This window comes from Ovis aries, chromosome 24, assembly GCF_016772045.2.
Source record: "Ovis aries strain OAR_USU_Benz2616 breed Rambouillet chromosome 24, ARS-UI_Ramb_v3.0, whole genome shotgun sequence".
Taxonomy (NCBI): Eukaryota; Metazoa; Chordata; class Mammalia; order Artiodactyla; family Bovidae; genus Ovis; species Ovis aries.
Window position 1 is genome coordinate 13021747 of NC_056077.1, and position 13101 is coordinate 13034847.

Here is a 13101-nt window from a genome sequence, read left to right on the forward strand (position 1 = left end):
GTTTTATGAACACCTTATAGTACTAACAGGGATTTCCTGGTGACTTAGTGGTAAAGAATCCATCTGCAATGCAGGAGACATGGGTTTGATCCCTGGGTTGGGAAGATCCCCCAGAGAAAGAAATGGTTACCCTCTCCAGTATTCTTGCCTGGAGAATTCCATGAACAGAGGAGCCTGGCAGGTTATAGTTTGTGGGGTCACAAAAATCAGTCATGACTTAGCAACTAAATCACCACCATAGGACAAAGAGCAATTAATTATCTATCATTATTAAAGATAAGTACCAATTTCTATAAACTTGAAAGGGAAGAAGGATGAAGATATTCATAACTTACTATTTTCAATCTGATAACTGTCTCCAGGAGCAACAACTTGCTCTAAACTGGCCAAGAGACATGAAATCAGCTACACGTCTCAAAGATCCACCAACCCACAAACATGTGTTCCCAACCTGCCCACATCCAAGAAGTTGCCCCCATATAAAAATGAATAATGCCAAGAGCATGTCCTTCTAAATTCACATTTGTCCCAGGCAAGGGAGAGAGGGCGATTGTTTTCTAGGAGAATTCAGGTTGTGTGCATCTTAGGGAGGAGACCATGATTTTCCCTTGTCATGGCTGCAGGTAGGGCGCCCTGGGCAGCCTCTGTGGGTTGCATCCTTTGCCGACTGCTGGCAGGAAATTGACTACTCTAATGTGACTGGCACACGGACATGCAGCCTCCACTCCAGGAGGCAGATCAAGTTGACTTTTAAGAAATATGCTTGCTGTCTCTGACTGTGTTTGTTTTGCTGGCAGGCTCACAGAATGCCAAGGCTCCTGAGGAGCTGCAGTCTGGATGGCTGGCCAGCACGGTTCTGCCAGAGGCCGGTCTGGCCGAGCTAAAAGAAGCACGTTCCCTTCCATGGTGGGCTGTTCTCCTGACCTCTCATCCCCTCTGCTCTCCATCCAGAATCAACCTTGGTACTGCTTCACCCTCAGGTGGAGTTGAAGAACTAGGGAATGGGAAGAGATTTTAGTCTCCTTCAAAAATCAACAGCAAAATGATCTTGGATTGGAAAAATGTGGTATAACTGACACGAAATGTGACAACAGGTAAAAAGCTTAATATGGACTGAATATTATATCATTATTCTGTATCAGTATTAAATTTCCTGATTTCAACCATCTGCTGCAGTCATGTAAGAGAATGTCCTTATCTCAAAAATATACAAGCAACTTAGCAGCTCAATTCCAGAAAAATAAACGACCCAATCAAAAAATGGGCCAAAGAACTAAGTAGACATTTCTCCAAAGAAGACATACAGATGGCTAACAAACACATGAAAAGATGCTCAACATCACTCATTATCAGAGAAATGCAAATCAAAACCACAATGAGGTACCATTTCACACCAGTCAGAATGGCTGCGATCCAAAAGTCTATAAGCAATAAATGCTGGAGAGGGTGTGGAGAAAAGGGAACCCTCTTACACTGTTGCTGGGAATGCAAACTAGTACAGCCACTATGGAGAACAGTGTGGAGATTCCTTAAAAAACTGGAAATTGAACTGCCTTATGACCCAGCAATCCCACTGCGGGGCATACACACCGAGGAAACCAGAATTGAAAGAGACACGTGTACCCCAATGTTCATTGCAGCACTGTTTATAATAGCCAGGACATGGAAGCAACCTAGATGTCCATCAGCAGATTAATGGATAAGAAAGCTGTGGTACATATACACAATGGAGTATCACTCAGCCATTAAAAAGAAAACATTTGAATCTGTTCTAATGAGGTGGATGAAATTGGAGCCTATTATACAGAGTGAAGTAAGCCAGAAAGAAAAACACCAATACAGTATACTAACGCATATATATGGAATTTAGAAAGATGGTAATGATAACCCTGTATGCGAGACAGCAAAAGAGACACAGATATATAGATCAGACTTTTGGACTCTGTGGGAGAGGGAGAGGGTGGGATGATTTGGGAGAATGGCATTGAAACATGTAAGAAATGAATCATGTAAGAAATGAATCACCAGTCTAGGTTCAATACAGGATACACGATGCTTGGGGCTGGTGCACTGGGATGACCCAGAAAGATGATATAGGGAGAGAGATGGGAGGGGGTTCAGGATTGGGAACTCATGTACACCCATGGCGGATTCATGTCAATGTATGGCAAAACCAATACAGTATTGTAAAGTAAAATTAAAAATAAATAAATAATAATAATTAAAAAAGAAATACACATGCTATCTTAAGGGGCAGAGGGTTTTGAAGTCAGCAATTTACTTTCTAATGTTCAGCAGAATTATAACGATTCAAAGAGAGAGAGAAGAGAGAAGAATAAAGCATTGGAATACTCTTTTTTTAAAAAATAAATAGTAAATATCATCATTTCCAGAAGTTTAAAAGATTTTTATTCAGATTAGCAAGCATATGAAGGAATCATCTAAGGAAAGGAAAACATCCCCTCTCGTGATTGGGATGATGTATATATGAGTATATAGATACGTCACAATCCACTGAATGTATACTTATCATGTGTATATTTGATTGCAGAGGATGAGATGGCTGGATGGCATCACCGATACATTGGACAGGAACTTGGGCAGAATTCAGGAGATGGTGAGGGACAGGGAGGCCTGGCGTGCTGCAGTCCATGGGGTCACAAAGAGTCAGACATGACTGGGCAACTGAACAACAACTTATACTGAAATAAAACTGACTTTTAAAAATGCAGAGAGACACATATGTATAGAACAGACTTTTGGACTCTGAGGGAGAGGGAGAGGGTGGGATGATGTGGGAGAATGGCATTGAAACATGTGTACTATCACGTAAGAAACGAATAGCCAGTCTATGTTCGATACAGGATACAGGATGCTTGGGGCTGGTGCACGGGGATGATCCAGAGAGATGATATGAGGTGGGAGTTGGGAGGGGGGTTCAAGATTGGGAACTCATGTACACCCATGGCGGATTCATGTCAATGTACGGCAAAACCAATACAGTATTGCAAAGTAAAACAAAGTAAAAATAAAAAAAAATTTTTTTTAATGCAGAACTTAAGCCTAATAAATAAACTAGGTTTTTCTAAAAAGAATTATCCAGGGACTTCCCTGGTGGTCCAATGGTTAACAATCTGTTTGCCAAACAGGGCGCATGGGTTCGATCCCTGGTTTGGAAAGATTGCACATGCCTAGGAGTAATTAAGCCACAGCTTCATCAACCACAGTTACTGAGCCCATGGGCCACAACTAGAGAGTAGTCCCCACTTGCTGCAACTAGAGAATGCCCGCGCACAGCAACAAAGGCTCAGCACAGCCAAAACTAAACAAAGAAACATTTTTTTAAATGTACCATTCACCTTCCAGTCCGGGGAAAGATGAAGAAACATAGCCCACTCTGTCTCTCCTTTGCCAAGAAGGCCTGGGACAGCATCTGAGGGCTCGGAAAAGGAAACTAGCAGGATGACTGAAAAGAAGAAGAGAAGGAAGGAGAAAAAGAAAGAAAAAATAGAACTCAAAGCAAGACCAATCTAGCAGTGAATTTCTTGGATTTTTTTTTCCCCCACCACTATCTGCAGCCTGGACCCAGAGGCACGCAAAATTTGAAAAGCAGTCACTGGGCGCAGAAACTAAGAGCTTCAAGGGATTCCTCATTCTAATCTAAGAAGTGAGAAAGAGTGCACCTAGAAGGTCCCAGGAGAGAAGCAATTTCCCATTTTTATGCTCTTTCCCTTCTCTTCTGCCCCAGCCCCCAAGCCATCCAAGGAGAACAGAGGCAACTCTGCTGGAGGCAGTTGCCAGTGGACAAGTACATAAAACTCTGATGGAGGGAAGAACATCTCCATTGCTTTCTACTATCTTTCTCTTCCACCTCCTGGTCCCAGAGTAAGACACAGTCATGGGAAGTGCATAGGAGAGAGGAAACATTTCAGATATCCAGAACAGGAAGAGGACACAGGGGCTGTGAATGTTAGAGAATCCACAGAGAGGAGAATCCATAAGACCGTTTCCCTCGCTTAGTCCCACAAAGCCAGGCAGATGTTAAAAGCCTCCGTTTTGTTTCCCAAGGGCAGTGCCCTGTGATCTTCAAGTTTGTGTGCTTTTTCCCAAACCCGCAGAGTCTGACAGGCTCTCTGCTCGCTCATGCTCACTGTCTGCAAGGGTTCACGCACATTTCTGTCCATGCACACACACAGGGATCTGACCACGGGGAGGTGGGTCAGTTTAGGGGTCCATAGATGACAGCCCTTGTAGCTTGTGGACAACTTCCCTGCTGGAGTCCAGGGAAGAACTTAATAGGATCTGCCTCCCTTTGATGCTTTCTGAGTCCTGGTTGCTAAGCTTCCTGCCTCTCTCCATCCCTCAGTCCTGCAGCTCGCCTCACTGGGGAGAGACAGAAGCCAGCCTCTTGGGCAACCATCCCACATGACTGGGGAAGCCATGTCCTCATTCACACGCTCTCGCTTTTCCCCTACTGAAGGGGGTCTCTCGGGCACTGAGCTGTGTCATCAGGAAGCAGAGGATGACATGGGTAAAGTGAAGCTGTTCTTATCCCTTCAGTGTGTCTATTCTTGGGCTTTTTGCTCCAAGGATGTGCTGGGCCCTTTCCACTGGACTTCCAGTTCCCTACAAAGGCACTCTTGTCTGTGGGTGATTGTCAAAATCAATGTTCCATGGGAGGGGGGATGATGTGGGAAGCTCCTATCCAGCCGTCCTGCAGATGTCACTTTTTTTCATCATACTCTCATTTACGTTTGGGATTTTCCATATTTAAAAGCTTTTTGAAAAAAATTCAAAGGGAGCTTTCAAGTTAAGATGGATCTAGGAGGGACTTCCCTGGTGGTCCAGGGGCTAAGTCTCCTTGCTCCCAGTGCAGGGGGGGGGCCAGGTTCCACCCCTGGTCAGGGAACTAGATCCCACATGCTGCAACTAAATAAATAAATAAATACCTGCAAAATATTTATTTGGCATGTGCAGCCAAGTAAATAAATAATTTTGTTTTAAATGGAGCTAGCAGTTACCAAAAAGATCTTCACAACCTATTGTGCTTGAAACATGAAACCTTGATCCAGAAAGACTGGTCCTATTCTGTTAACCCCCTCGGTGACAACAAATTCATATTTTTTTAAACACCCCCAAGCTGAGGATTTTACACCAAGGTTCTTCACGGAGAGCAAGGAGCAGTCATCAAAACGCATGGCAGATAGAGTTCATCGTCCTGTCATTTTGGGAGATGAGGGTGGTTTTCCCCTTTGTTGCGCCTGCCATGGGGGAGAGGAGGACTTGTGGCCAAGATCTTGCTCAGTCGCTCAGTTGTGTCTGACTCTTTGTGACCCCATGGACTGCAGCACACCAGGTACCCCTGTCCTTCACCATCTCCCCAGAACTTGCTCAAATTCATGTCCATGATCTACAAGTCAATAATTTGACTCCTCGCATGGGGTCACAGGTCAAGTGATGGCCGTGGTGAAGGGATAGGATCTATTCACAGGAAACAGAGGGTTTTGCCAGGCCAAATCAGTGGTTTGAAAAACAGTGGAACCAGTTCAGCTTAGATATCTCCTTGGCCCTAGAAGAACCCTCTTAAGAAATGAAATCCATTTGCTACCCTGCTCCACTTCAATTAAATCCCATCGCACTAAAATATCTCAAAAGTGCACGTCAGAGGCGATCGCTGAGAATCTCTGGAGTCTGCTGATTTTCCTCAGTGCTCATTTTAAGCATCTCTTTTATTAGCATCAGGCAGAGTGTCCTGTTGTGGTTGCTGACACTGACGTCCCCAGGGGGAACTGGGCATGTCTTTCCTGATCCTGCCCAATAATTCTCACTCTTGCACTTATGGTAGCTTTCTTCTTCAATTAGCAATGTAAATGTGATTGCCTGGGCTTGGTAATAAACTTTTCATGGAAACATGGGCAGGCCACCATCCCCTGGGGGGAAAATGTCTCTGTCTGCTTGAGTCCAGCTGGAGGAGGAGGGCATGGATTAGAACAATGTCACAGGGTGATTGATACCAGCTTCAGAGAGAGCTGTCAAGCAAGTGAAAGTGAAAGTGTTAGTCACTCAGTTGTGTCCAACTCTCTGCAACCCCATAGACTGTAGCCCACCAGGCTCCTCTGTCCTTGGAATTCTCCAGGCAAGAATACTGGAGTGGGGTGCCGTTCCATTCTCCAGGGGATAGTCCCAACCCAGGGATCAAACCTGGGTCTCTCACATTGCAGGCAGATTCTTTACCATCTGAGCCACCAGAGAAGCCCAAGGAATCTTATTAAATGAGTAGACTACTGCAGCAGTGTTCTGTCTCAGAGTTCTGTTTACGCACATGGTGAGCTCAGTCCAACACTGATCGGAAATTATTTTTACCTTCTCCTGTCCTCCCAACCTTCCCTCTGGAGTCAGAAGGGCAAGGAATAACTTGACTTCCCCGAAGAAAGAGCCGCTTACACATACACAAAGTTCAAATTTCGCGATTGAAGAAACACATGTCAACACTGACAGTTTGGGAAACTGTGCATGTGGCGGGCCAGAGTATATGGGAAATTTCTGTGCCGTCTGCTCATTTGCTGTGGACCTAAAATTGCTCTAAACAATAAAGTCTACTAAAAGAAAAAAATAAAAAATCATCGTTTAGAGAAAAAGTTGCCAGTGATGCAGGGGAAGCAGAACCAGTCGGCTTCTCACTGTGGTTTTCTTGGCTTACGTGTTTTCTTCGGTTTTGGTTGTGTCATCATGGCAGGACTGTGTTACTGCAGCAGGAGCCTCCTGTGAAAACACACCCACTGCTCTAGCAAAGTGCCTTGCCTCCCTGATCTCTCCGCTCGCGACTTTACCTCTCTTTTCACTTACTTTATTCCAGCTGTAGATCTTAGCACATGCTGTTCCACCTGCCTAGAACACTATTCCCTCCTTCCACCTGGTTAATTCCCAGACATCCTTCATGTCTCTGCATATAAACCCCATCTGCACAGGGGGCTCCCTGGCCCTTCAGTGTGGTTTGGTCTCTCCCTACTATATGTTCTCTTAACTCCAGACACTTTCCCTTCCTGGAGGGTGGCACGGTGATCATCGCATAGTCAGGCATGTGAGTTTTTTCCAAGCTTCTCTTCCATTATTGGCTTGTGAGCTATTTACAGGGCTTCTCTGGTGACTCAGCAGGCAATGCAGGAGATGCAATGAAGGAAATGCAGGTTTGATCCTTGGGTTGGGAAGATGCCCTGGAGAAGGAAATGGCAACCCACTCCAGTATTCTTGCCTGAGAAATCCCATGGACAGAGGAGCGTGGCAGGCTACAGTCCATGAGATCACAAAAGAGTCAGATGTGAGTTAGCAACTAAACAACAGCAACAAAAGCTACTTATGATTGGAAGCCACATCTGTCTTGTTCAGTGACTAGCACATCATATTGCCGAATGAATTTGATGGAAATAGGCAAGGAGATAAAGGCATAGAGAGACAGACATAGTAGAAAAGGCATTTCAGCACAATCATACATGATGAGAAGGGTTTCAAACAAGCAGTGAGCCTGATGGTTTAAATACAGTAAGTCCCCTGCATATGAATGGGTTCCATTCTGAGTGTGGGTTTGTAAGTCCAATTTGTTTGAAAGTCCAATAAAGTTAGCCTACATATCCAACTCACACAATCCGTTATATATTAGTACTGTACTGATATGGTTTTATAATACTTTTCCCACAAATAATACATTAACAAATAAACACAAAATTAAAGAAAACATTTTTAATCTTACAGTACAGTACCGTGAAAAGTACAGTAGTACCAGCTATACCACTGCTGATTTTCCACTTGCTTCCAGACATCCTGGGCTTGAAATAAAGATACTGTACTCTGTACTCTATACAGTACTGTAAAGGACACAAAAACCCAACCGCTTGTAGAGGATGCACGCACATGTTAATGGACACCAGACACATGAACTAGCTTACATGATTGGACATGTGGACGCAAGTTTGCATCTTTGAAAGTTCACAACTTGAAGGTTCTTATGTAACAGACTTCTTGTAATAGGATTATTACAGATTCTCCCACCTTTTGCTCCCTCTCACTGCTACTAAAAACATAAGAACTTTTTAACATTGATCTCCTTGGGTTCCTACAGTCCACTGGATCGGTTGACCAGCCATTGATCTCCCATCATCTTATTGACAATGTGACTGAGGTTCAGTGAGTTTCCATGACCTGCTCAAGGTCATTCAGTCCATAAAAGGCAGCACCCACATTTGAACCCAGAGGGTGGGAGACATCTACTGCCACAGCACAAACGTCCCCTTCTCCTGGCCCAGTCTCCTCCATCCTATCCCCAGAGGAAAGAGCTCAGTAACCGTTCTTTATCACTTCTCCACCCGCTCCTTCGGAGGAGAGATTTTTGCCACTGAAGAAGCTGTTAAAATTAGGAGGAACAACATGATTTGCAGGTGCTGTAAATAAAGATGAGACTGCTCTGGTCCCAAAGGTGATTTGACTTTAATTGCAGCCAGAACAGATCAGCGACTGGGAGGTGACTCAGACCTGATGTTAGGGTGTGGGGAGGGAGTGATAAAGTGTAATAAAGTTTCTTTTTCCTTTCTTCTCTGCAAATAATGTCATTAAAAGCTGGTTTGCACCACTGACCTAAAATGATAGTACTTTGAAGTACAAAGGGGCTTTCACACCATGGCACTCAAACTGGCCATCGAAAAAAAAAAAAAATGCAGGCATTTACAAGATCAGCCACAACACACTTGAGCTTACACTGAGTTACCTGCAGCTGCGATCTCTCCAAGAACACAAGAGACAGAAGCCAACATATCACTCAAGTGAAACACTTTTAACAACCTTCTCTGTGCCAGGGGGCTTCCCAGGTGGCTCAGTGGTAAAGAATCCACTTGCAATGCAGAAGATATAACTTCAACCCCTGGTTCAGGAAGATGTCCTGGAGAAGAGAATAGCAACACTTTCCCTTCTGGTGTTCTTCCCTGGGAAATCCCATGGACAAAGGAGCCTGGAAGGCTATAGTCCATGAGGTCACAAAAGAGTTGGACATGACTTAGTTACTAAACAGCAACAACATGTATATACATGTATGTATATATGGATATACTCACAGAAAATAGAGGCAGGTCCAAAGAAGCCCAACATCAAGGACTTCTGTCCTCAGAATTCATGGCTTATCTTGTATTCTCTTCAGTTCCCAGCAGACTTGGTCAAAGTCTGCACTTCCACCTCAGAAGCCCTCATCCTCTGCAGCACTTACTACACTTTTCTCCTAAACTAACTGGCCTGCAGGGTTTGCTGACCCTCTGTCTGACCCTCCCAGTGGGCTCCTTATGAGGCTTCAGGGTTCAAGGCAATGAAGAAGCTGAGTCAACACTAGAAGCTACACCCACTGTCAACAGCCTCCGGGAGCTCCTCACATCAGACCAGCAAAACCATCTTTACTGAGCAGTTACTCTCTGCCTGATACTCTGCTAGAAAGTTTATCTGTTTTATCGATGAATGAATTGAGGCCTAGCAAGGTTCAGTCCTTGCCCCAGGTAAGACAGCAATTTAGGGTCAGAGCTGAGACTCAGAGTCATGTCTGATTCCAAAGACTCGAAACCTTTGCTAATCCAGGTGTGGTCCATGTGCCAGTAGCATCCTCATTACCTGGGAAAGTATAAGAAATGCAGAATCTCAGGCCCATTCAGACCCATTGAATCAGAATCTGAATTTTCATAGCATCCTCAGGTAACCAACTAGTTTAAGAAACACTAGTCTCAACTGAGGAGAAGGCAATGGCAACCCACTCCAGTACTCTTGCCTGGAAAATCCTATGGATGGAGGAGCCTGGTAGGCTGCAGTCCATGGGGTCGCAAAGAGTCGGACATGACTGAGCGACTTCACTTTCATGCATTGGAGAAGGAAATGGCAACCCACTCCAGTATTCTTGCCTGGAGAATCCCAGGGATGGGGGAGCCTGGTAGGCTGCAGTCCATGGGGTAGAACAGAGTCAGACACGACTGAAGCAACTTAGCAGCAGCAGCAGCAGTCTCAACTGAGCTGAACACTGAAATCACTTGGAGAGCTTTAAAAAAATCTGGATGTTCAAATTGCCCCCCAGACCCATCAAACCAGATGCTCTGGGGGTAGAATCCAGACAATAGTCATTTTTAAAGCACCCCAAGTGATTCTAATGCAAAAACTTTCTCTAAATTAATCTTTCAAAAATTCCTTTATAAAACAATCACACATTAGTCCCACAGCAGTGAAAATCACCAGGCACTTAGGAACTTGCACTTTAACAAAAGCCCTGGCTCAATTTTAGCATTTTAAAAGTTTGAGAAGCACTGGCCTAAAGACTGGGATAAATAGGATGAATTTTTTAAAATATATTTTATTGTAAAGCAAGGGGGTGGCAGAGGCTGAGATGGTTAGATAGCATCATCAAGTCAATGGATATGAATTTGAGCAAACGCTAGGAAATACTGAAGGACAGGGGAGGCTAGTGTGCTGCAGTCCATGGGGTTGCAAAGAGTTGGACATAACTTAGCAACTGAACCACAACAATAACCTGTATACAGAAAATTGTACAAAGGCACAGCTTAGCAAATACTTATAAAGTGAGTATCTTTGTCACAACTGACACCAAGGTGAAGAACTAGAAAAAGGATAACAACCCCAAAGCACCCCTGGGTCCCACTCCTATATTAATGCCTCTCCGTGCCCTCTATCTTAACTTTCAACACTATCTTAACTTCTATGATCATTTATTTCCTTGTCTTTAAACCTTTCTTCCTTTGTATGTAGACCTAAACAATACATTCACTTTCCTCTGGGTTCAATTCTATATGAATGGGCTCATGGCATATGTTCTCTCTTGTGTATTGTTTCCCTATTCTTGTAAAGACTCATGTATGTCAGAGTCATTCATTTTAATTTCTGTAGAATATTCTAATGTATAAATACACCAAGTTATAAAAACATGCCATTATGTTGATGGCTGTTTAATCTTGTTCATATCTGAGCTCTTACACACAATGCTGTTCTGAGCTTTCCTCAAGCACAAACGCAGGCAACTCTCCAGGGTAAATACTGAAGACTTCACTTGCTGGGTTACTGAATCTGTGTATTACCAGTTTTGTTGGATCACGCCAAATGCTTCCACCAAAAGTGTTAAAAAGCTCCAGTGGCCCCAAATGCCTGTCCATCTGATGACACTCCCTCTTGTCCACTTCCTCACAGCAATGCTAGATGACAAAAGAGCAATTAGGTGGCAGATTTGACTGCCTTGACGTCTAAGACTCTGTTTCTTCCCTAGCCCTGCAAGGCAAAGCTGAATGCTGAGCAATGGAAATTACAGGAGTTGTTTAATGGTGAACCTGCTCCAGGTTAAGCTGGATGGCAATCATTCCCTCTAGGCTTCCACTGACGACTCTGTAAATGGAGAACATTTATCACAGGCAGAGGCATGTGGAATGACAAGGCACTTGTGCTATAATGATTTTCCTTCCTGTTTATCACAAAGAAGATGATCAATCCAGGCAGGTGCACTGGAGGGGGGCCTCTGGCAGAGCGTTTGCCAACAAAGGGAACAGATCAGACCAGCACACACGTCTGGCCAGTGGCTGGCTCTCTCTTCATGCAGGCCTGGTTATCTGCTCACATCCCAGCCTCAAACACAGAAAAGAAAAACCAACCTCTCTTTTGCCTCATTCATTCATTCATTCAACCTGGGGCTCGAAAGCCCACCAAGTATGAGAGATTCAACACTGAACAGGCAGACATGCTCCTGCTTTCCAAGACATTCCATCCTACTAAGAAAATAAGTGAAGCCAGAGAGCACCCAAGGGCCAGTGTTTACTTAGCACCTATGTTGTGCCAGGTGCTCCAGATTCAGAGATCAGCATATGGTCACTGTCTACAAGAAGCTTACCATCTAACTGACTTCTCTGCACAATGCCTGCGGTCAGTGACAGATCTAAGTGCAAAGTATCAAACAGAAACATCAAGATCAGATTCCGGACTCAGATATGCTACTCCATTCACAAGGATCAATATCTAATTCTCTCTAGCAGGGGAGCAGAGGCTGAGAGGATGAGACATAGCACCACATGTTTTGATGGTAATTTGGGGAAGAATACTGGAAACAGGGGCACATGAGAAGTTTTCAAGCAGCAAAGCTCCATCAACCAAGAAAAGGTTTTCCTGCTTGATTCCCAGTAGAGATAAAGCAAATGAAGGTGCTATACATTCTTGAACTTCTATCCAAAATAATCGAAACAATGAAAAACATTCATTAAACCTATTTACACGTGCTGCCTCATTTAATCCCCATAATAACTCAGACAGAGAGGCATTAGAACCAAGATTTCACAAATAAGGAAACCCAGGCCATGAGTGGTTACTCTTCCAATGTCGCACAAGCAGTAATTTGCAAAAATCACAATTTGGACCCAGTTCTACTTGTCTCTAAAATCCCATTAGCACTGTCTCAAATATCTCTGGCTGAATGATACATAATGTGGAAGTTTGTTTGAACATCCCTTTGACCATTTCCCCAAAGACTAAAGCTGTCCTTACTGTGGTCTTGTTTGGCTAACCTCCATCTTGTTCACCAAAAACTTCCCCTTCAATGACCCTGACACGTTCTTTGTGAGATCTGGACCATCTGGACTCCAAGGATGAAGGACATATGCCCTTGCACACTCATGAGTCAGTGTCTGTGTGTGCTGGCAGGGGGTCAGCATGAAGCTGGGTATGGGCCCCTAGAAGGGATCAACTTAGGACACCCCTAAGTTCCTCCCATATTATTTTCTTAACATTTTTTTCTTTCAGATAATTCATTGTTTACATCTAAACAGATTAAATCACTACCATAAATACTACTAGTACCACTCGGCATTCATTCTACTAACAGTAAAAATTAAAAAAACAATGAAGACAAAACAATATTGAATTATTTCTAGCTACTGTTGCCTTCTAAACCCAAAGAGCCTGTGTCTTGTTCTCACTTTATTAAAAAGGAAGATTAGCAAGTGTTGGAGAGGTGTTAAATCAGATTAACACCATGCTGAGGTTCTTCATTTGACATAATTGGGATTAAAGAAAATCGGAATAGAAATAAAG